The sequence below is a fragment of the Balaenoptera physalus genome (genome assembly GCF_965194825.1).
Source record: "Balaenoptera physalus genome assembly, chromosome: 1".
Lineage (NCBI taxonomy): Eukaryota > Metazoa > Chordata > Mammalia > Artiodactyla > Balaenopteridae > Balaenoptera > Balaenoptera physalus.
The window spans coordinates 58,814,073-58,840,408 of NC_138882.1; the positions used below are offsets into that span (position 1 = coordinate 58,814,073).

Genomic DNA, 26,336 nt, shown 5'->3' on the forward strand with positions numbered 1-26,336 from the left:
TTTGACATAAGCTACAGCAAGATATTTTTTGACCCACCTCCTAGAGTAACAGAAATAAAAACAATAATAAACAAATGGGCCTTAATGAAACTTAAAAGCTTTTGCACAGCAAAGGAAACCATAAACAAGATGAAAAGATAACCCTCAGAATGGGAGGATATATTTGCAAATGAAACAACAAACAAAGCATTAATCTCCAAAATATACAAACAGCTCATGGAGCTCAACATCAAAAAAACAAACAATCCAGGTAAAAATGTGCAGAAGACCTAAATAGGCATTTCACCAAGGAAGGCATGCAGATGGCCAAGAGGCACATAAAAAGATGCTCAACATCACTAATTATTAGAGAAATGCAAATCAAAACTACAATGAGGTATCACCTCATGCAAGTCAGAATGGCCATTATCAAAAAAGCTAGAAACAATAAATGCTGGAAAGGGTGTGTTGAAAAGGGAACCCTCCTACACTGTTGATGGGAATGTAAATTGATACAACCACTATGGAAAACAGTATGGAGGTTCCTTAAAAAACTAAAAATAGAACTACCATATGACCCAGCAATCCCACTACTGGGCATATACCCAGAGAAAACTATAATTCAAAAAGAGAAACGCAGGGCCTTTGTATGGAAGTATTATGGCAGCACCATAGCACTGGTGGAGGATGAGGAACAGGTGAAAATTACTGCAGTTCTCTCAGGATCTATTGGGGGGAGCTCCACTGCCCCCCTGCCAACCCATTGGACTACAGCACTGCTTCTTCAAAGTGTTTAGAGGAGAATCCTTGAGCCTGTTGGAGAGGCAGCAATGGTGAGATGACCCATTCAATCTCCTGACTGGAGCATCAAACTCTGGCTGCTGACATTCTGGAGTTGTTGGCAGGGAGAAGATTGGTTGTCTTGACATTCACCATGTGAATGACAGGGTCTTGGTGCTCCAGCCGGGTGTCAGGCCTGAGCCTCTAAGGTGGGAGAGCCGAGTTCAGGACATTGGACCACCAGAGAACTCCTGGCCCCATGTAATATCAATTGGCAAGAGCTCTCCGTGAGGTCTCCATCTCAGTGCTAAGACCCAGCTCCCCTCCACGACTAGCAAGCTCCAGTGCTGGAATCCCCATGCCAAATAACTATCAAGACTGGAACACAATCCCACCCATTAGCAGAGAGGCTGCCTAAAATCATAATAAGTTCACAGACACCCCAAAACACACCACTGGACGTGGTCTTGCCCACCAGAAAGACAAGATCCAGCCTCATCCACCAGAACACAGGCACTAGTCCCCTCCACCAGGAAGCCTACACAACCCACTGAACCAACCTTAGCCACTGCGGGAAGACACCAAAAATGTCATTTTTAGTAGTTCTGTAAGGTAATCCCCACACGTGTACACAGTGTCCTGTTGTGTTCTGGAAAGTAGAGCCACCATCCCCATATCTGTGATCTGACATTCCTGAAAAACAATAATTGAGGTCTCTTCCAAATCTATCTGACCCAAATCCATAGCCATCATTATAGACATTATAATCATCATAGCCTCCATAACCTCCACCATAAGCACTACGCCTCATCCTTTCAAAGCCAGCTCCTCTTCCAACGCTGTTATACCCTCTACCAGCCCCAGGTCTGTCATAGGGACCTGGCCACTGCATGGCCATAAGTTTTCGTGGTGGATCATAGTGAGTTCTAACCTCAGCTCAACTTCTCTTAAAGATTTCAATATACCTGTGCCCTATTCTTCCCTTGTGTTTCTTTACAGCCTTTTCAGCTATTTCCTGTGAAGCAAACTGCACGAAGGCCTCCCCCATACTGCTGCCCTGGAAGTCCACCAGCAATGTTATCCCATTTGGCACAATTTCCAACCCTGAGAAGAACTGAACAATTTCTTCCTTGCTACATCCAAAGGGGAGTCCTCTAAGCCGTACAAAGCCATCATTGGCCGTGTCAGGACTATTTGGACCAGTATGCTTCAACACCCAATCCATTTCAACGTTGTTTGACTTTAATACTTCAACATATCTGTGTCCCATAGTTTCTCTGTCTTTTTTCAGGGCCAATATGACTTCATCTTCTGATTCAAGTTCAACTAAATCCTCGCCACTGCGTCTGCCTTCTCTGGTGTAGATGAAACGAATACCTTGAGCCCCATTTTGAATTTTGCAGTCAGAAAAACACCGCTGCACTTCATCGGCCAAGCAAGACCAAGACAAGCCCCGGACCTTCACCACGAATCCCTTGCCACCTTCGGTGCCCAACATCAACGTCTCTTAGGGGGTCCTGGTGTCAAAACAGACTCCACACACAACTTCGGCACGGCTGAGAAGAAAATCAATTGATATTTATAAGACATTCCATCCAAAAACAACAGAATACACTTCCTTCTCAAGTGCTCATGGAACATTCTCCAGGATAGATCATATCTTGGGTCACAGACCAAGCCTTGGTAAATTTAAGAAAATTGAAATCCTATCAAGTACCTTTTCTGACCACAATGCTATGAAACTAGATATCAATTACAGGAAAAAAAACTGTAAAAAAATACAAATACATGGAGGCTAAACAATATGCTACTAAATAACCAAGAGATCACTGAAGAAATCAAAGAGGAAATCAAAAAATACCTAGAAACAAATGACAATGAAAACACAATGACCCAAAATCTATGGGATGCAGCAAAAGCAGTTCTAAGGAGAAGTTTACAGCAATACAATCCTATCTCAAGAAACAAGAAAAATCTCAAATAAACAACCTAATCTTACAACTAAAGCAATTAGAGAACAAAAAACAAAAAAATTCCAGAGTTAGCAGAAGGAAAGAAATCATAAAGATCAGATCAGAAATAAATGAAAAAGAAATGAAGGAAATGATAGCAAAGATCAATAAAACAAAAAGCTGGTTCTTTGAGATGATAAACAAAATTGATAAAACACTAGCCAGACTCATCAAGAAAAAAAGGGAGAAGACTCAAATCAACAGAATTAGAAATGATATACAGATTGCCAACAAACACATGAAAGGATGCTCAACATCACTAATCATTAGAGAAATGCAAATCAAAACTACAATGAGGTATCACCTCACACCAGTCAGAATGGCCATCATCAAAAAATCTACAAACAATAAATGCTGGAGAGAGGGTGTGGAGAAAAAGGAACCCTCTTGCACTGTTGGTGGGAATGTAAATTGATACAGACGCTATGGAAAATGTATGGAGGTTCCTTAAAAAACTAAAAATAGAACTACCATATGACCCAGCAATCCCACTACTGGACATACACCCTGAGAAAACCATAATTCAAAAAGAGTCATGCACCACAATATTCATTGCAGCACTATTTACAACAGCCAGGACATGGAAGCAGCCAAAGTGTCCATCAACAGATGAATGGATAAAGAAGATGTGGCACATATATACAATGGAATATTACTCAGCCATAAAAAGAAACGAAATTGAGTTATCTGTAGTGAGGTGGATGGACCTAGAGTCTGTCATACAGAGTGAAGTAAGTCAGAAAGAGAAAAACAAATACCGTATGCTAACACATATATACGGAATCTAAGAAAAAAAAATGTTACTGATGAACCTAGTTGCAGGGCAGGAATAAAGAGGTAAACATAGAGAATGGACTTGATGACATGGGGTGGGAGGGCGAAGCTGGCACGAAGTGAGAGTAGCATTGACATATATATACTACAGAATGTAAAATAGTTGGCTAGTGGGAAGCAGCAGCATAGCACAGGGAGATGGGCTCGGTGCTCTGCAATGACCTAGAGGGGTGGAATAGGGAGGATGGGAGGCACTCTCAAGAGGAAGGGGATATGGGGACATGTCTATGCATATGGCTGATTCACTTTGTTGTGCAACAGAAAGTAACATGGTATTGTGAAGCAATTATACTCCAGTAAAGATCTATTAAAGGAACTCTCCTCGTGGCACAGTGGTTAAGAATCCACCTGCCAATGCAGGGGACACAGGTTCAAGCCCTGGTCTGTGAAGATCCCACATGCCACAGAGCAACTAAGCCCGTGAGCCACAACCACTGAGCCTGCATGCCACAACTACTGATGGCCTAGAGCCTGTTCTCCACAACAAGAGAAGCCCGCACACCACAACGAAGAGTAACCCCCTCTCGCTGCAACTAGAGAAAGCCTGCACACAGCAACGAAGACCCAATGCAGCCAAAAACATAAATAAATAAATTTATTTTTTTAAGAAAAAGATCTATTAAAAAAAAAAAGATTAGCACAAGAATGTTCATAGCAGCTTATTCATTGTAGCCGCAAACCAGAAACAACCCAAATGTTCATCAATAGGGGAATAAATACACATTGTGGTATATTCATGCAATGGAATACTACTGAGCAATAACAAATAATGAACTATTGATACACATAATAAAATAGATGATTTCAAAAACATTGTATTGAGAAAAGAAGCTAGACACAAAACACTGCCTACTTTATTATTCCATCTATATGAAGATTTAAAAGATGAAAAATGCATCTATACTGATAAAAATTAGAACAGTTGTTGCCTGGCATTGCTGGGCAGCAGGAGGTGGAAGGGAGAGACATGAGGGACTTGAATAGAAAGCGGCTAGAGGCACCTTGCTGTGTTGATGGAAATGTCCTGTTTTTGTCTTGACTGGGGTGTTTATTACATGAGGGTGTACAATTGTCTTAAATGATCAAACTATACACATAAGATCTGCACATTTTACTTTATGTCAATTATACCTCAATAAAATTAATTAATGAAAACTAGGTTTTGTAAGATTTTAGTGAATTTTTCAAAAATATTGTTTCCAAATTGACCTTATTTACTAATGCACTGAGAAATTAAAAGCACTCAAAAGAGAATTTCCACAAGTTCCTACTATTATCACATCTACCCACTGTATATATGTGCCCAGATACTGCCTTTCTTCCTGTTTGTAAAAATGAATTATCTGTGCTCCTAAAGCCAACCCCTCCATTTGAGCACTAGATCCCATTCTTTCTCATCTCAACTCATCAAGGACATAACTCTAGTAATTCTCCCCATGCCCTCCAGCACATTAACTCTTCTGTCTCTACTGGATCATTCACACAGCATAGAAACATGCTCTAAAACATCTCATCCTAAAACAGAGAGAGAGGAGTTGTCCCTTGAGTTGTCACTTTCCTCCAGCTCCCACTCTAGTTCTCCACTCTCTTTATTAAAAAAACTCTTCAAGGGGCTTCCCTGGTGGCGCAGTGGTTGAGAATCTGCCTGCCAATGCAGGGGACACGGGTTCGAGCCCTGGTCTGGGAAGATCCCACATGCCGCGGAGCAGCTGGGCCCGTGAGCCACAATTACTGAGCTTGCGCATCTGGAGCCTGTGCTCTGCAACAAGAGAGGCCGCGATAGTGAGAGGCCCGCGCACCGTGATGAAGAGTGGCCCCCGCTTGCCGCAACTAGAGAAAGCCCTCGCACAGAAACGAAGACCCAACACAGCCATAAATAAATAAATAAATAAATAAATAAATTTAAAAAAAACTCTTCAAAAATGTTGACTGTATTCTCTGTTTTATAAGTTCTTTCCATGTATTCTCTTAAACCTACTCCAATCAGAGTTTTGCCACCAATACTCAACTCAAACTGCCTGCCAACATCAACAATAGGCTTTATGTGGCCAAATCTAATGGTCAATTCTCAGTTCATTGATCTCCCTTTTCTCCCTGAATCATACTCTTCATTTGCTTTTAGGAATCAGTTTTCCTTTTACCTCATTGGCCGTTCCTCCTTTGTTGGTTCATCTTCCTCAACCTGATCTCTAAATGTTGGGTTTGGCCCTTCCACCTCTTTTCTTCCATGTCTAAACTCACTTTCTTGGTGAGTAAGTGGCCACATCAAATCTTATGGCTTAAATATAATTTATATGCTGATAATACTCAAATTAAAAAAATATATATCTCCTCAAGACCCACATCAAGGATCCCACCAAGGCTTCAAGCCCACAACAATAACTAGTTCCCAGTAGAGCTCAGAAGGAAAGTTGCACAATATACTGAAGAGGAGGAATTACCATATACACAGAAAACACAGCAGTTAAAGGACAACTTGCATTGTCAGAAATCTGGGAAGCATGTTTACAGTATATTCTACAGGGGTCAGTCCAAGGAAAAAAGTAAGGAAGGATCTGTATGGAAACAACCTAAGTGTCCATTACATATGAATGTATAAAGAAGATGTGGTATATATACAATGGGATACTACTCAGCCATAAAAAAGAATGAAATTTTGCCATTTGCAGCAACATGGATGGACTTGGAAGGTATTATGCTAAGTAAAATAAGTCAGACAGAGAAAGACAAATACTGTATGATATCACTTATACGTGGAATCTAAACACGTACAACAAACAGTGAATAAAAGAAAAAAGAAACAGAATCACCGACATAAGAGAACAAACTAGGGGTTACCAGTGGGGAGAGGGAAGAGGGGAGGGGCAACATAGGGGTAGGGGAAAAGAAAAAACAGATTATTATGGGATTATATGAAATCATGTGTGTGAAACTTTTGAAAATTGTAAAGCACTATAGAATTTAAAGAATCTTTCATTCAATTAAAAAATTAGAAAAAAATAAGATAGGATCTGGCCAAATTTATTAACATAGGTGTTCTTACCTAGGATTGGAGATTTAATATGTTTGTTGAGTCTCTGTGTATGACTCTAACAATTTGCTTGGTTGCTAGTGGGCCTGGCTTCAATGATGGCGTATAGCGAATGAAACTGAGATGCCAAAACCTCTTTGGGATTCTGTAAGAATGAAACCTAAGGCCTAGGGAAATGTATATGTTGGAGCAGATATTCCCAGCCACACACTAACCATACCTACTTGGGGCCTAGATGGTATTCCATTCACCAAGATATGAATAAATTAATAAGTAAGAAAGAATTTATCAGTCATTAAAAAGTATGCATTTACAAACATAAAACTTGATATTTAATTATGTGCAATATTAGGCATTTTAAGGGTTTTACATTTTTAATTTTGAATTTGTTCTTCAAAAATATTTTTTAATATTTGAAGATGACCAGAATATACCATTATTGAAAAAAGCAAAACATAAAAGAGTATAAGTGATATGATAAAGAGCCTATTAAATACACATATGTGTGTATGTGTGTGTATGTATGTGTGTGTGTGTTATTTTTAAAAAAGACTAGAAGGGACTTCTGATTTCAGCCAAGCCTGATTCACCTTCCCACCTAAAACAGCTGAACAATTAAAGAAAATATATAAAACAACATTTTTTAGACATTGGCCATCAAGCTATACAGAACAGTGATTCCTTAGAAAGAGGAAACAAACAATTGCCTCCGCTTACTGTCTGGACAGAATTTTCAGGCCAGAGCACAGGAAAAGAGAACTTAGGTGGAGCCCAGTGATATGCCTTAGTTGAGGAGACAGAGCAGGATGTCCAGATAAGCCAAGGCAGGTATGATATGCTGGGCACAGTACTGGAGAGGAGAGAGATACATAGTAGAAAGTTCTGGAGATCTGCAGAATGTCACCCTTTGAGTTTTCAGTTAAGTACTGATCAGAGCATGTTTATGAAGAAACTACTTAAGGCTAGGGAAATAACCAACTGAAAAGAGCAGAGGGTACAAGCCCTGGGACTCAGAGCTGGGGATACTGAAAATTTATAAGGATAGAAAATAGTGGAGGGAATTCCCTGGTGGTCCAGTGGTTAGGACTCTGTGCTTCCAATGCAGGAGCATGGGTTCAATCCCTGGTTGGGGAACTAAGATCCTGCATGCCGCATGGCATGGCTGAAAAAAAAAAAAAAAAAAGAAGAAGAAAATAGTGAAATAAAAAGGTGGAAAATTGTACTTCATAGGCATTGCCTCAGCAGTGGAATAAAAATTAGCTCTGGATTAAAGGTTACTCTGGTCGCACCTAATGAAGTTAAAAGCAAGCTTCAAAGGATCAAAATATTTCTAATTAACTATGTCCAAAACAAAGCTCAGGAATAATTATAGGAGTGCAAAAATATACAGCACCTAACAAGGTAAAACAACAATGTCTAGCATCTAATAAAAAGTTACCAGAAATAAAGAAAGCAGGAAAATACAACCCATTATAAGTAGAAAAAAATTAATAAATAGAAACATACTGAGAAATGAGACAGGTGATATAATTACTAGACAAGAATATTAAAAGTTGTTATAACTATATTCCATTTGTTCTACAGGGTAGAGGAAAGACTGCATAATAAATAGAAACATGGAAAACAGTAAAAAGGCGCAAATTGAACTTCTAATGAGGATGGAAATAACAGCAGTTTAGACGTTGCAGAAGAAAATTTTTGTGAATTTGTAGGGATAATAATAGAAACTATCCAATATAATTTTTCTATGTATATGTCCAGATTAAAAACAAAACAAAAGATGGGAAAAAATGAATAGAAAATCAGTTGTGAGACAATTTTAAGCAGCTTAAGATATATGTAATTGGAATTCCTGAAGGAGATTTAACTCTAAATGTGAATGAACATCAAGAATCATCAGACATTTGAGGATAGTCTCTAACGTGGAAGAGACCAATAGAAATAGTCAAAAGGAACTTGAAGAAAAGTAGGTAACAGGAAAAAAAATCCTATTAAAAAAAACAACAATGTAACGTATCCTCAAAGAGAAAAAAGAAGAGATAGCATCCATGAAATAAGATGATAAATCTATTTTTAAAAAGGATGACACTTAGAGAACAAAAACAACAAAATACTTTTGGAAATGGAAAATATAACAATAATTATAATAAAAATTAAGTATTAGTTTGGCCAAAAGGTTCGTTCGGTTTTTTCCGTAAGATGGCTCTAGTAGTGCTTAGTCGTCTTTAACTTCATTCCAAACAATCTTGTTAGATTGTATTGTGACAGCTGTCATGTCAGCCTGCATTAAAAAAAAACTTACTGGGACTTCCCTGGTGGTCCAGTGGTTAAGAATCCACCGTCCAATGCAGGGGACCCAGGTTCAAACCCTGGATGGGGAAATAAGATCCCACATACCGCGGGGCAACTAAGCCCACAGGCCACAACTACAGAGCCCACGTGCTCTGGAGCCCACGCGCCACAACTAGAGAGAAGCCCACACGCCACAACAAAAGATCCTGCATGCCGCAGCTAAGACCCCATGCAGCCAAAAACATAAATAAATAAATAAATAAATAAATAAATAAATAAATATTTTTTAAAAATCAAAATTGGTGAATTTTTTTTAAAGAAAGTTTTGTTTGTCTATTTATTTATTTATTTATTTTGGCTGTGTCGGGTCTTAGTTGTGGCACACGGGATCTTCACTGCAGCATACAGAATCTTTAGTTGCGACATGCAGGATATTTTTTAGTTGCAGCATGCATGCGGGATCTAGTTCCCCGACTAGGGATCGAACCCGAGCCCCTTGCATTGGGAGCATGGAGTCTTACCCACTGGACCACCAGGGAAGTCCCGAACATTGGTGAATTTTTGTGTAGCCATTTTAATATTAAAGATGGGAGAAAAAAAGCAACATTTTTGGCATATTATGCTTTATTATTTCAAGAAAGGTAAAAACGCAACTGAAATGCACAAAAAGATTTGTGCAGTGTATGGAGAAGGTGCTGTGACTGAGCAAACGTGTCAAAAGTGGTTTGCAGAGTTTCGTGCTGCAGATTTCTCACTGGACGATGCTCCACAGTCAGGTAGACCAGTTGGAAGTTGATAGCGATCAAATTGAGACATTAATTGAGAACAATCAACCTTATACCACGTGGGAGGTAGCTGACATACTCAAAATATCCAAATCAAATGCTGAAGATCATTTGCACTAGCTTGGTTATGTTAATCACTTTGATGTTTGGGTTCCACGTAAGTTAAGCGGAAAAAAACCTCTTGACCATATTTCCGCATGCGAGTCTTTACTTAAACGTAACAAAAACGTTCTGTTTTTAAAATAAATTGTGACAGGCGATGAAAAGTGGATACTGTACAATAATGTGGAATAGAAGAGATCGTGGGGCAAGGGAAATGAACCACCACCAACCACACCAAAGGCCGGTCTTCATCCAAAGAATGTGATGTTGTGTATATGGTGGGATTGGAAGGGAGTCCTCTATTAAGAGCTCCTTCCAGAAAACCAAACGATTAATTCCAACAAGTACTGCTCCCAGTTAGGCCAACTGAAAGCAGCACTTGATGAAAAGCATCTGGAATTAGTCAACAGAAAACGCATAATCTTCAATCAAGACAACGCAAGACCACATGTTTCTTTGATGACCAGGCAGAAACTGTTACAGCTTGGCTGAGAAGTTCTGATTCATCCACCATATTCACCAAACATTGCGCCTTCAGATTTCCATTTATTTCGATCTTTACAAAATTCTCTTAATGGAAAAAATTTCAATTCCCTGGAAGACTGTAAAAGGCACCTGGAACAGTTCTTGGTTCAAAGAGATAAAAAATTTTGGGAAGATGGAATTATGAAGTTGCCTGAAAAGTAGCAGAAGGTAGTGGGACAAAAGGGTGAATACGCTGTTCAACAAAGTCCTTGGTGAAAATGAAAAATGTGTCTTTTACTTAAAAACCGAAGGAACTTTTTGGCCCACCCAATAGAAGAGTTCAAAGATAAAACTGAGGAAACCTCCCAGAAAATAAAACAAAACCATAAACTGAAGGAAAATGAGTGATGAAAAAAAAGAAAGAAAGAAAATTTAAGGGTCAACTGAACAACATCCAAATTTGGAAAGAAATGAAAAAGAAAAAAGCATATAGGACATCACTGAAGAAATAACACAAGAGTATTTCCTATAATTGAAGGACAAGTTTTAGGACTGAATGAAACTCATTGAGTATCCAGCACAACAAACGAAAAAGACCCACATCAAGGCACATCATTGTTGAATTTCAGGTCTGGGATTAGGAAACGATTGTAAGAGCTGTTAGAGAAAAAATAAGTCACATGCAAAGAGTTAAACACCAGAATATCTTCACACTTTTCAACAGCAACAGTTGAAGCTAGAAAGCAATGAAGCCAGAACAGCATGAGGGAATATTGTTTCTAACCTAGATATCCATCCCTGCCAAACTATTGGTCATGTGTAAGTATAGAATTAAGATATTTTTGGACTAACTAGATTTTTTTTAAACAACTTACTTCCCACGTACCCTTTCTCAGGAAGCTGCTGGAGATCCTATCACCAAAAAGAAGGAACAAACCAGATGACACACTCAAACTGGGTAACTGAAGAGAGTTTAATAAAGGGACTGTTTAGAAGGGTGTGGACAGGGCTTAGGGAAAGCAGTAAGGAGTAGTACAGCACTCTGGGCCTAGTAACAGCCCTAGGCTTGAAGGGGCACGGGGAGAGAGTGGTTACTGGAAGCCAGAGACAATGCTATCTGAAGAGGACTACCAGGCAGGAGCTGTGGCTTCAGACAGAGGGAAGAAGCCCGGAGAATAAATACCCCATCCTCACTTCTCTTCTTAACATCGAATGCTGAGTCTCCCATTGGCCAAACCCAATCAAAAGCCAAAGAGAATGGCATACCTGAGAGTTATTGAGGAGTCGGTTCCAGACCACCACAATAAAGCAAACATCGCAGCAAGTCACACATATTTTTTGGTTTCCCAGTGCATATAAATGTTATGTTTAAACTATACTGTAGTCTATTAAGTGAGCAGTAGCATTATGTCTTACACAATAACAAAACAAAACAAACAAAAAATGTATGTACCTTAATTTAAAAAAACTTTATTGGTAAAAAATGCTAACCATCATCTGAGCCTTCAGTGAGTAATACTCTTTTTGCTGGAGGAGGGTATGAAATAGTGCAAGAATTACCAAAATGTAACATCAAGATACAAAGTGAGCAAATGCTGTTGGAAAAATGGTACTGAAAGACTTGCTCAATGCAGGGTTGCCGCAAACATTTAATTTGTAAAAGATGCGTTATCTACAAAGTGCAATAAAACAACGTATGCCTGTACATAGCAGAGTGGCAAAGGGAGCAGAGGAGTTGAGGGAAGAGAGTGAGGCAACTGGAATACTGGAATATATCTAGTACAGAGGGAGACACAGGATCCAGGAAATGGGATCCAATACAGCACCATGGCAAAAGGATTTCTCAACTTGAAGATGAAGCAAATACCTGGATGACTCCTATGTAACATAATCCAGATTGGAACAAGACATTGGAGAATTACAGGATGAGTATCTTAAATTTTAAATAAAGAAAGAAAGTGAAAAAGAAAACAGCAGATTACCTGATATGTTTAATATTATGAAAGGATATTTACAATTCTTCCTAAAAGTTGGGAGAGTAATTTGTCATAGTTGTACAGCAAACTAAGCAAAGGAACCAGGCAACTATTAACTGAAGAAAAATAAAAAGCAGTACCAGGGAGGAAAAATAAGAGTCTGCATAATTAACTCAACCATGAGTATAATGTGTATATAAAGGTCATAATAACAAATATTGAGTATTCATCTAACAATATGACCAGATGAGGGGATGAAAAGAGGGAAATACATTTGTGTCTATGAATGTGGGGGTGATAAATAGCAACAAATAGTTAATATTTAAAACTGAAATATTAAGAAATAGCAGTATAGGTATGTTATTTAGAAATATGAGTGTAAATACCAGAACAGCCAGCTAAAAGACTTGAAAGCAGTGACTCGTGGGAAATGGAGGGAGAGGGGGTAGTTTTGGGGGAGAGACGGGTCCAGACATTGCATTCTTCATTACAAGCCTTATAGTACAATTTGGCTTTTTAGACTATGTACATGCATTAATGTGACAAAAATTTAAATTAAATAAAAACCCTAACAAACTGAAGATTTTTCTTTTATTAAAACAAAATTAAAATGTGGCCAACTCCTTTTACACCAGTATAGTAAAATACACAAAATCTTGTTTGTCCTATCTTCTTCCATGGTTTCCAGGTTTCCTCTTCTCTGTGCTCTAGACCCTCATATTTTAGTAAATGAAGATTATTTAGCACCTTCACAAAGAATGGGGAAGAATTAATAAAAAATGTTTGACGAGTATAAAGAGGTCTGAAGGGATAGGAATCTGGGGCAAGTCTTTCTGGCTAAAAATTGTTATAACATGAGATATGAAAAAGAATTATAGAATGTGGGGATCCTCTTCAGAAGTTTCCTCCCTCGAGAGAGATTTTTATTAAACAAATACATTCTGCAAATGCTGTCAAGTATAGCAACAACTAGTCCTTCAGTGCATTCACTCAGCCAGTGAATTCAACATTCAAGATAAACCTAATGCTTAAGCTAAAATATAACAAAAAATAATTAAATAATAGTAAAAGCTAACGGTAACTGAGCAGTTGCTAAATGATGAGCATTGTGCTGAGCACTTTATTGCATTACATCATTTGAATCCTCACAATAATCCTAGGAGTTAGATTTGACTATTTCCCCATTCTACATATGGGAAAATCTTTTAAAGGATGAGTAACTTATTCAGGGAAGTGGCAGTCTGGATTTAAACTCAGATCTTACTCAAAAGCCCAAGCTCTTATAAACTTCCAGTGTATTTTGAATGAAACCAAAACTGACAATCAGGGGGCTGGGGGTGGGAATGGGGAAAGATAAGAAATCACTCTGGGGCTTCCCTGGTGGCGCAGTGGTTGAGAGTCTGCCTGCCAATGCAGGGGACACGGGTTCAAGCCCTGGTCTGGGAAGATCCCACATGCCGCGGAGCAACTGGGCCCATGAGCCACAGTTACTGAGTCTGCACATCTGGAGCCTGTGCTCCGCAACAAGAGAGGCCACGATAGTGAGAGGCCCGCGCACCGCGATGAAGAGTGGCCCCCACTTGCCGCACTAGAGAAAGCCCTCGCACAGAAACGAAGACCCAACATAGCCATAAATAAATAAACAAATAAATAAAAATTTTTTTTAAAAAAAGAAATCACTCTGGCTGTCAAGTCTCAAGGTAGGACTATAGGAGTGGAAGAGAAAGTTACTGAGGACCAATTAACACTGCAAAAGAATGATACTACTTTACAAAAGAATGCCACTGCAGACTGTCACATGACCACTACTAGAATAAACCAAAACGCATGTTAACTAATTCACCAAACACTTATTGAGTGACCTCTGAATTGGTCACTGAGCTGGGTACTGGCAATACAATTTCTTCACGTATATAATATAACGTACTTAGAAATGAAGAATTAGTTGAAGGGCCACTACAAAATTGGAGGCCTTTTGCTATCCTGAGAACAAACGATAATCAGCTTCTTAGAAGAAATTAATTGTTATACTATGGCTCTTTCAGTAGAGGGCACTAGGCGATCGAGATAGTTTTGAACATCAGGTGGCAAAATAGTTAATAGAAGCATCTTTTTAGAACTGCGTAGTCATTATCTTAAAAAGCATACCAAGGGTTCTGAAACTGGAGTAAGTCATGAACCAAAGAAAATTAATATATGAATATTGGTGAGATCACTAAGGTTAATATTCTAGATGCTTGCATAATTATAGATTTCTTTTGAGTGATTCTATTTATAAAATGATTTTCATGACTTATTTGCAAGTCTGTATTAGGGCCACCAGGAAATGTCAGTTTAGCACCTAGCACTTGTGAGAGAGATAGCCTAGGGTAGTGGAATGAACTATGGGTCAAAAGTCAAAAGGCTAGAGTTTGAGAGCACTTACCCACCTCCATCCCCCTCCCCTACCCCCACCCCATTGGCTTTTACTAATTATGTAGCCTGAGGGCAAATTACGTAATTTCAGGTTCCATACCTCTAAAATATTGATAATTTCTCCCGTTTATGAATGTAAAAATGTATTGCAAAATGTTGTAAATATGTAAGGTACTATAAAGTGTGAAAATTCAAGCTGTTAGAAAAAGAAATTCCAGAAACTAAATGCAATATACCCTTTTGATTCCAGGAGATTGGCTTTAGAACCTTCTGACAATAGTGTACATCTTGCTAGTGTAGACAGAGATAAAAGGCAGAAATCTACAGTCACAGTTTCAGGATACTTTCTCCCTCTTAAGATTTTTCAAGTCTCTTTTCTACCCCCAGTATTGAAGAAGTATAAATTAATGAAGATTTGCTAAAAGATCTTTTTATGATGTAATCATCTCTATCGACAAACTTTCATTAATTTGCATAGACAAATTCTCCAGTTTTCAGGAAGAAAGCACATCCAGCTGTACACTTTTCACGAAACACACATGCACACACATACACACTCCGTTTGCATGCCTAATTAGCAGTATGATCACTCAACATCACTTCCAAATGCCTTGATGAGTAATGTTTCCATTAACAAATTAATAGGGTATGATTATAGTTTACTTATGCATGGGAAAACTGAGGAACAGAAAGATCAAATGGTTTACTTAAAATGACATAGTATCAATCACGGACTTTTGCCTTCTAATCATCCTAGAACCACTGGAAACTACTGGGATCACATAAGACTACTGGAAAATTAGCATTCTAAGTTCCATTCTATTTATCTTATTATTCATTTGGTTATGAAATTAACAAATATATTTCGAACAGCTACTATACGCCAGGCCCTGTGGAAGGTGCTAGAGCTACAATAAGGAGGGGGGAAAAAACCAGCACATTCCCTACACACTCATGAAGTTTATAATCTGGAGGGGGAAACAGACCAAAAAAAAAATGTGAGGAGAAAAATAAAATAGCTGTGAGTTGTGAACATTCCATAAAGAAAAGAAATAAACATGAATTATGTTAAAATAGAAACAAACAGAGGAACGTGATCTTAGAGAGAGTGCTGAGGAAGAGTCAGGTCAGGAAAAGATGGTGACATTTAAGCCGAGACCTGAAAGAGCGGCAATGTTGTGAGGGTTGCACCTCTCTTGACAGAGGCAATAAATAGCATGTGCAAAGACCCTGAGGAGAGAAAGATACTGATGTGCCCGAGGAGCTGAAAGAAAACTGGATGGTCAGAGCATGGCGAGCAAGGGGAGAGTGACTTGAAAAGTGAGGTTTAAGACATATGGTGGCGGGACTTCCCTGGTGGTCCAGTGGTAAAGAATCCGCCTTCCAATGCAGGGGATGTGGGTTTGATCCCTGGTTGGGGAATTAAGATCCCTCATGCGGGGGCAACTAAGCCCGCACACCACAACTACCGAGCTCGCGCCCCTCAACTGGAGAGCCTGTGTACCGGAAACTACAAAGCCCACACACCCTGGAGCCTTCAGGCCACAACTAGAGAAGAGCAAACCCGCATGTCACAGCTAGAGAGAAGCCAGTGCACCGCAACGAAAGATCCCGCATGCCTCAGCAAATATCCCGTGTGCCGAAACTAAGACCCAACGCAGCAAAAAAAAAAAAAAAAAGACATATGGTGGGGTCAGATCACACTGAATTTTACAGGCCATGGAAAAGTTTGGATTTTATTCTAAGTACAATATGAAGTCTCTGAAGAATTTTCAGGAGAAGAATGACATGACTGGAGTTGTATTTTTAAGAAGATTCTTTCTGCTACTGTGAGAAGAATGGGTTGGAAAGGAGCATGAGGGGCAACAGGGAGATGGAATGAGAGTGAAGTGCAATAATAGCCTCTCAGATAGATGACAAAGAACTCAATGAAGGTGGTGACGGAGATGAAAAGTTGTTCAGGAACTTGAGGTGTATCATAGATACTCATAGTTCTACTGGTTATTAGTGAAGTGTTTCTATGCATAGTACACAAGATACAAACTTTTCACTTGACAGAATGAGTTCTTTTAACTCTTTCAAAGAAATCAAGGCTGTTATCAAGCACTGTAATCAATTCACCAAATATTAATTGAACACCTTCTAACTGTGTAGAAATTAAATTTGAGAAATTTCCCTCCCCTTCAAAACATGTACCAGTTTGGAAATTGGAAACTCCCTGAATTAAACAATTAGAAAATAACCTATTGTTTAACATAATACTAAATACTAAGGGTAGAAAGTAAGTTCTCAAGACGGACAGAAATTTTAAAAATAATAATAATTTGTATCTTTATGGTTCTAAAACAGGAGATTCTTTCTGGAATTTTAAGGATACATAAAGTTTAGGTAAACCAACAAATTCAGACAAGGAAAGGATTTGCGTAAGACCATTGTGGCAGATATTTTGGGGAATTTCTTCTCAGCTCAAAATAATTCTCCCCTTTTCTCTCAGAACTGACCCTCCCTTCACAGGAATGAGTACCTGACAGCCATGTTTTACTATATGATTCCTACTCTTACGGTACGACTGACTAGACCACACTGGATGCTGGACCCAAACCAAGTCAGGCCAATCAAATTTCTATCTCAGAAATTCTGAATTGGGACTCAAAATAGGTAGGTTAGTCTTTAAGCATGGCTGGAACTGTGACATGTAACGTCAGGAGCAGTAGAGGGCAGAGAAGTGGGAAAAACTGATCTGCAAAAAGAAGGAGCAAGAGAAAAATCCTGATTTTTTTGGTTCAAGAGCCTACTACACCCTTCCAGAGTCTCTCACTGCATTATCCTTGAATTCTGTAAGAAAACTCCATGTCCTTAAAATAATTACCCTGTTTGCTTAAATCACCTTGTTAGTTGCTTAGAACGAATATGCCTTATCTGAGCCCAGCACAGTCATGAAAATGGGAATGATCATGATGAACAGGACTGACTAAAGCAGAAGATCATTCTATACACAGAACATTTAGTGGGACAGAAAAAGGATAAGGCTAGGCACTCTCTTTAACAAGCATACAGCTAGTGGAGTATGATAAACAGCATACCAAAAGAGCAATCTCTCATGGATGCTATCAAAGATACGTAACTATCAAAGAATGTAAACTACATTGTCCGACAAGAAAGGGAGGCATGGGTCAGGCACTCACACACTCAGGAGAAAGTGTTAATTTATGGAGATTAATTCGGCAAGATTCTTAAACTGGACATACTGTTTTCAACAAACAGTATGACAAACAATATTTATCAAGTTCCTGTCAGGAACTCTTCCAGATACTAGAAATTAAGTACTAAACAAGAAAGACAAATTTTCTGCCCTCCTGGAACATACTCTTACAGGGGCAGGGAGTTGAGGAAGAAATAATGAATAATAAATGAATTAATATGGCTCATAATTTCTAAGAACTTAGCAAAGTAAATAATTAGATAAATGGACATAGGTGTGAGCACAAGGATATAGACACATTACAATGTTAAAATATTAAAAAATTAGAAACAACCTAAATGTCCAATAATAAGGGATTGATTACATAAATTATAGTATATTCAAATTATGCAGTATTATATTACATTTCAAAAATATTTTAAAATAGTAATAGCTAATGTTCATTTAGTGCTTACTATTTGCAAGGTATTCTTCTAGTGTTTTATATATAGTAATTTGTTTAATAAACACAGAAATCCTGAAGTAGGTATTTCATTACCATCTCCATTTTATGCGATAAGAAAACTGGCACAGAGAGGTTAAGTAACTTACTCAAAGTCATACAGCGAGTAAGTGGGAGAGGAGAGATTTAAACCCAGAGACGAATTTGACTGTACAGCCTGTGCTCTTAACTATACCATCTCCAGAAAAGCATTCCAATGTGGGAAAATACCCATACTATAATTTTGAAGCTAAAAAATGCAAGATATTGATATAACTTTATATATAATTTTTAATTAAATTATGTAGACAGTATATTTATGCTCTAAAAAAGCATTAGAAGATATTCCAAAATATTAATAAACTATTTTCTCTGAATGGTAGGATTACACATTTTTATTCTCCTCTCTGTTTTATATTTCCAAAACTGTTTTTCAGTTAAGAGAGATTACTTATTAAAGGGGGTAAACATTGTGCTGAGGCTTGACAAATGAAGGGAAATTAAGTAAAAACTGGCAGAAAAGTAAGTGGGAGGAGGGCTTCCCTGGTGGCGCAGTGGTTAAGAATCTGCCTGCCAATGCAGGGGACACAGGTTCGAGCCCTGGTCTGGGAAGATCCCACATGCCGCGGAGCAGCTGGGCCCGTGGGCCACAATTACTGAGCCTGCCCGTCTGGAGCCTGTGCTCCACAACAAGAGAGGCCGCAATAGTGAGAGGCCCATGCACCGCGATGAAGGGTGGCCCCCACTTGCCACAACTGGAGAAAGCCCTCGCACAGAAACAAAGACCCAACACAGCCATAAATAAATAAATAGATAAAATTAAGTGAAACTCTAAAAAAAAAAATCGACCATATCTTAACTATAGCGAATCCCTTTACATGTATACTAGATTATTTCCCTTTAAAAAAAAGTAAGTGGGAGGAGGTTTTATGTTTGCTACCATAATCCCTGTAGTGAATCAGAAAGCAGGGGAATCATTTATATGTTGAATCTGAAATATGACACAAATGAACTTATCTATGAAACAGATTCACAGATATAGAGAACAGACTTGTGGTTGCCTGAGGTGGGGGGGTGTTGGGGGGGATGGATTGGGAGTTTCGGATTAGAAGATGAAAACGATTATATATAGAATTGATAAACAACAAGGTCCTACTAGATAGCACAGGGAACTGTATTCAATATCCTGTATTCAAAATCATAATGGAAAAGAATATGAAAAAGAATATATATGTATAACTGAATCACTTTGTGGTACAGCAGAAATTAATACAACATTGTAAATCAACTATACTTCAATAAAATAAATGTAAAAAAAAAAAAGAAAAGAAAGCAGAGGAAAATTGAGTTTCTGTAAGTTGCTTCCTCCAAGATATTTTTTAAAAAGAGATTTGATGATTGACATTTAGGGCATTTTATTTGTCATTTTTACAAAATGAAACTGAGCCCAAGAGAAGGAAGGTTACATGTCCACAAAAATTAATGATGGAGCTAGAAAAAAAAAAAAAGCTCTTCTGATACTCCAGGCACTTGTCTACATTGCCAATAATATTGGGGGAAATGTTTTTCTAGGATCAAAAAGGAGTTTTTGGGGCTTCCCTGGTGGCGCAGTGGTTGGGAGTCTGCCTGCCAATGCAGGGGACACGGGTTCGAGCCCTGGTCTGGGAAGATCCCACATGCCGCGGAGCAACTGGGCCCGTGAGCCACAACTGCTGAGCCTGCGCGTCTGGAGCCTGTGCTCCACAACGGGAGAGGCTGCGATAGTGGGAGGCCCGCGCACCGCGCTGAAGAGTGGCCCCCACTTGCCGCAACTGGAGAAAGCCCTCGCACAGAGACGAAGACCCAACACAGCCAAAAATAAATAAATAAATAAATTTAAAAAAAAAAAAAAGGAGTTTTTGGAGCATCTCTGTTGGAGAATAGCATTAGGATGATCACATTGAATTGTATTTGAACAGAGCTTTATAAATGTAGAATGAATGAGAATGACTAGACATCTTATCATAAGCATTGTCAACCATTCATAAAATAGCTAATGTTGGTAGTTGGTTTCAAATTATTTAAGAATTGGTAGTACCTGCTGCCATGGAAGTGTCTGACAATAATTTGGCAGCAGTTCAGAAAAGGAAATGGAAAAAGAGTTTTATCTTAATATTTATATATTTGACACTTACTGTTCCACGTGGGAGTTACCTGATATAAGAAGATGGTGGGCCATTACATCTCTATTCCTGTTACATTTCCAACCACACAATGCACTTTTCTGAATGATGTCTCTATAACCAAATGAATAAGATCAAAACTGTCTCTTCAGAAAGCCCTAAAGAATCAGTAGAGATATGTCTTGGAGAATATTAATGTAATTTTGTGATCACTGGTCATTCTACAGGTATTTGTTAAAAGCCTATAAAGGGCAGGATAACTATGATATGAACCTCCATTGTATAGACACAGTCACTGCCCTCAAAGAGTTTGTCTCTAGTAAAGAGATAAGTAAACAATTATTATATATGATTCAAAGCAAGCATGCTTAATGTGCTATGAGTGGTATGAACCATATTTTAAATCATCACAAAAGTGGGAAGGATTGTTTCTAGGCAAATCAATTGAACTGATCTCTGAAGAATGGTGGAAATTCAAAAGACAAAGATGAGGGGCAAAGAGTGCATTCTAAGCACTCTACCAGGTGTGAATATAGAAAACCATGGCATATGTTAATGTTGATACCACACCCAGAGAATTTTGAATTCCAGACACATTGCCAGGAATATACTCCTTCATTTATTTTCCCCTACTCAGCTCCAAGAAGCTGAAAACTAGGCCAACAGCCTCCAGGCAGGAGATTTTAAAAGTTTTGAGATATATTTCCAGGACTATTTGAGGTGTCCAAGAGGAGAGATGTAAAGATACTAGCATTGGGGGTTCTTTAACATAGTGGCCAAAGCAGCTCACTCTACAGTACACTTCACAGTAGGCGAGACTTCTTCATGGGCTCAAGCTTACAATCAGCTCTTCAGTGGTTTAAACAGATGAGTAAAGATCACAGGTATCTCAGAAAAGCCTCTAACAAATATGTAAAAGTAACTGGAGGGGAAAAAGACCATGTGGAGAGAAGAATACTCTTTTTTAAAAAATCCTCATTAGTCTCAGAGAAATAAGAGAAAACACTGCATCCATAAAACAAGAACATGATGCCAAATAAAAAAGACATTCATAAGACAAACAAACAAAACAAAACAAAACAAAAAAACAAAATCAGCCCTTGTAAATTAAGACTTAAACAACCCAAATAAAAATTCAATATCTGGAAGATGCTGCTGTAGAAAAACAAGTACAGCAAAGAGTAAAAAAACAGAGATAGAAAATGGGAAGAGGAGTGGGAAAAAGAATAAGAAGACTCATCCAGATGGACCAACATTCAAATAATTAGGGTCCCAGAAAACAAGAAAAGAGAAAATGAAAGGGAGGAAATAATCAATGAACATCTTCAAATTGGATTGAAAGATGTGTGTTTCCAGATTGAAAAGACATACAGTGTGCAACACAATAGATAAAAATAAACCCATATGAAGGCACATCATGAAATTTCAGAAACCTGAAGACAATGAAAAATTCTACAAGCTTCCACAGGTAAAAATAGGACATATAATATGGATCATGAATTAGAATAAATCTGGACTTCTGTGGTGGGCATAATTCTAACCTCAAGATTCCCCATCTCTTGTGTACATGTGTACTATGAAAATATTTACTATGAATATGATGGATATCACTCCCATAACTAGGCTGTGTTATATGGCACAGCTGACTTTAAGAAAGGCTTGACCTAATCAGCATGAAAAGGATGCCTAAAAGTGATGGGGCTCTTCCTGACAAAGGAGATTCTCCATAGCTGGCTTTGAAGACAAGGAGGCCACATGGCAAGAAATGCCTGTAGTAGCTGAGAGGGGTCCCTGGCTGCCAGCCAGCAAGGAAATAGGGGTCTCAGTCTTATGACCACAAAGAGCTGAATTCTACCAACTTCCTGAATGAGCCTGGAGGTGATTTCAGCCTTGTGATATCCTAAGCAGAGAATCCAGTTGTGCTGTGCTCAGATTTCTGAACTATGGAATTATGAGCTGATAAATGGGTATTGCTTAAGCCTCTAGATTCATGGTGATTTGTTAACAGCAAGAGAAAATGAATACAGCTTCTCAGCAACAATGGAAGCTAGACAACAATGGAGACACCCTCAACATTCTGAAGAAAAATTATTTCTAACCTAGAATTATATACCTCACCAAAACTACCAATTAGCTGTTAGAGTAAATTAAGGATATTTTCAGACATACAAGATCTCAACAATTTACCTCCCATGTATCCTGTCTTAGGAAGCTACTGGTGGGTGCTGCATTAAAATTAGGGGGGGAAATAAAACAAGAAAGGAATATGTGGTATACAGGAAGAGGTGTGAAAATTCCCAGGATATTGGTGAAGGGAGATCCCAGGATGACATGCACCACACAGCTAGTCCATGTTGGAGCAGTTTAGAATGCTCTGGAGACATTTTGCCATGAAGATTAAATTAAAAGAATACCTAATATAGCTGAAGGAATAGAGAAGAGATTTAGATATTTGGTGGAGAGTTGGGGTTGAATTATTGATAAGTATATAGAAAGCTAACTGTATAACAACAGCCTCAAAAAAGACACTTACTAATTCTAGGGGAAACAGAAAGTTGTACAAGAATTGTTGTCATAGTTTATTACTTGACTTAACTGTTAATAGTTTTTATGTGGTCATAATAGAAAATTTCACCACAGTGAAATTGCAGGAAGACCTAAAGCTCAAAATTAAGCAGTAGTTGTGGAATCTAACAAGTAAAACAAACCAATGATATAACAAAACAGAAACAGACTCAACAGACATAGAGAACAAACTAGCGGTTACCAGCAAGGAGAGGGAAGTGGGGAGGGGAAGCAAGATAGAGGTAGAGGATTTAGAGGTTAAAACTACTATGTATAAAATAAATAAGGGGGGCAGAGTCAAGATGCCGGTGTGGGAAGATGCAGAGTTCGAGTCTCCCCACAACTAGGGCAACTGCCAGACACTGGTGGGGCACCCTGATGCCCAAGGAGATGAGAAGAACCCCCAAATGAACAGGTAGGACATGGGGGGACTGAGGGAGGAAGAGAAGTGGAAGCTGGACAGGACTGGCACCCCTGAGGGGTGGCTGAGAGGGGGGGAGGAGTTCCCACACCTGGAGGGACACTCAGGGGCTCAGAGCAGGGGATTGGGCCCAGCGTTTCCCCTGTCCAATCGGCCGGGGAAGTCTGCCTGGCTCTCAGACCGGGTCCTATGCCCTCAGAGGTCCCCTCCGGGCCAGGTTGGTCCTGGGGACATAGGAGGGAGGCCAGGGAGATCAGGAGAGGCAGGCAGGAGGGGCCCTCCAGAACGGGAGGAGCAGAAGAGCCTGCTCAAACCCAGGAAGGCTGCTGGGCTCCCAGATGGGGTTCCCCGCTCTCTGAGGACAGGCGTGGGTGTCTTCTGTTCTGCTGAGCCTAAGCACCACCCCCCCCACACACCACCCATGGCCTTTTCCGGTCCTGTGGGTCCAAAGCATAGGCCCCGCCCACCACCCAAATCTCACCCCTGCCTAGGTCCTGCCCTCCACAGCCAAGGCCTTTTCCAAATTTTTTTTTTCTCTTCCTCTTTTTTACTATTGTGGTTCTGTTTTACCTTCTGGTTGTTGTTTCATTTATATTTTTATTTTTATTTTTTTTCTAACATATCTGTTAGTTCCCTTGTCTAATTTTATTTTTACTTTGTTATTGTTCTCCTTTTTTATTTTTATTTTTTCCTTCCCTGCACAGCTTGCGGGATCTTGGTTCACGAGCCAGGGGTCGGGCTGAAGCTCCTGCAGTGGGAACTCCAAGTCCAAACCACTGGACTAACAGAGAACCTCAGACCCCAGGGAATATTCATCAGAGTGAGGTCTCCCGGAGGTCGTCATCTCAGCACCAAGATCCAGCTCCACCCAATAGCCTACAAACTTCAGTGGTGGAGCCTCAGGCTAAACAACCAGTAAGACAGGAATACAATCCCACTCATAAAAAAAAGGTAAAAAAAAAATGAGACAGCAAAAAAATATGTCACAGATGAAGGAGCAAGGTAGAAACCTACAAGACCAAATAAAAGAGGAAATAGGCAATCTACCTGAAAAAGAATTCAGAGTAATGATAGTAGATGATGATCCAGAATCTCGGATATAGAATGGAGGCACGGATTGAGAAAATACAAGAAATGTTTAAAAAAGATCTAGAAGAACTAAAGAACAAACAAACAGAGATGAACAACACAATAAATGAAATGAAAAGTACACTAGAAGGAATCAATAACAATAACTGAGGCAGAAGAATGAATAAGTGAGCTGGAAGACAAAATGGTGGAAATAACTGCTGAGGAGCAGAGTAAAGAAAAAAGAATGAAAAGGATTGAAGACAATCTCAGAGACCGCTGGGACAACACTAAATGCACCAACATTCGAATTATAGGGGTCCCAGAAGAGGAAGAGGAAAAGAAAGGGTCTGAGAAAATATTTGAAGAGATTATAGTGGAAAACTACAGTGGAAATAGTCACCCAAGTCCAGGAAGCACAGAGAGTCCCATACAGGATAACCCTAGGAAAAACACACCAAGACACATATTAATCAAACTAACAGAAATTAAATTCAAAGAAAACATATTAAGAGAAGCAAGGGAAACACAAAAAATAACATACAAAGAAATCCCCATGAGGTTATCAGCTGATTTTTCAGCAGAAATTCTGCAGGCCAGAAGGGAGTGGAGGGATATACTTAAAGTGATGAAAGGGAAAAACCTACAACCAAGATTACTCTACCCAGCAAGAATCTCATTCAGATTCGATGGAGAAATCAAAAGCTTTTCAGACAAGCAAAAGCTAAGAGAATTCTGCACCACCAAACCAGCGTAACAACAAATGCTAAAGAAACTTCCCTAGGAAGGAAACACAAGAGAATAAAAAGACCCACAAAAACAAACCCAAGGGGCTTCCCTGGTGGTGCAGTGGTTGAGAATCTGCCTGCCAATGCAGGGGACACGGGTTCAAGCCCTGGTCTGGGAGGATCCCACATGCCGCGGAGCAACTGGGCCCGTGAGCCACAATTACTGAGCCTGCGTGTCTGGAGCCTGTCCTCCACAACAAGAGAGGCCACGATAGTTAGAGGCCCACGCACTGCGATGAGGAGTGGCCCCCACTTGCCACAACTAGAGAAAGCCCTCGCACAGAAATGAAGAACCAACACAGCCAAAAATAAATAAATAAATAAATTTTTAAAAAAAAATTATAATAATTAAACCTGATCTTGGTCATGCAAGTGTTCACAGTGCTTAAAAAAAATTAAAAAATAAAAAAACCCAAAACAATTAAGAAAATGGTAACAGGAACACACTTATTGATAATAACCTTGAATGTAAATGGATCCCACATGCCGTGGAGCAACTGGGCCCGTGAGCCACAGTTACTGAGCCTGCGCGTCTGGAGCCTGTGCTCCGCAACAAGAGAAGCCGCGATAGTGAGAGGCCCACGCACTGCGATGAGGAGTGGCCCCCGCTTGCCACAACTAGAGAAAGCCCTCGCAGAGAAACGAAGACCCAACACAGCCATAACTAAAATAAATAAATTAATTTTAAAAAAAAATTAGAAATGAAAAAGGAGAAGTCACAACTGACATCGTAGAAATACAAAGGATTATAAAAGACAACTACAAACAACTATATGCCAATCAAATGGATAACCATGAAGAAATGGACAAATTCTTGGAAAGGAACAATTTTCCAAGACTGAACCAGGAAGAATTAGAAAATATAAACAGACCTATCACAAGTAATGAAATTGAAACTGTAATTAAAAATGTTCCAACAAACAAAAGTCTGGGACCAAATGGCTTCACAGGTGAATTCTATCAAACGTTTAGAGAAGA

The 26,336-nt window shown here is 39.1% G+C and overlaps 1 protein-coding gene, 1 long non-coding RNA gene and 1 pseudogene across 3 annotated transcripts in view; 1 reads left to right on the top strand and 2 right to left on the bottom strand.

Annotated features, from left to right (window-relative positions):
• Positions 1-26,336, bottom strand: part of RABGAP1L (RAB GTPase activating protein 1 like) — a 786,837-nt gene that overhangs the window by 720,809 nt on the left and 39,692 nt on the right. The gene's annotated exons all lie outside the window — the stretch shown is intronic.
• The window catches only part of LOC309649531, a 58,978-nt gene that overhangs the window by 29,093 nt on the left and 3,549 nt on the right, over positions 1-26,336 (top strand). The gene's annotated exons all lie outside the window — the stretch shown is intronic.
• On the bottom strand, positions 1,034-14,628 carry LOC309649104 (heterogeneous nuclear ribonucleoprotein H pseudogene; annotated as a pseudogene). The gene is made up of 2 exons (XR_014268529.1): positions 5,519-14,628; positions 1,034-5,206 (listed from the first exon to the last, which is right to left on the bottom strand). The product of XR_014268529.1 is annotated as a heterogeneous nuclear ribonucleoprotein H pseudogene (transcript).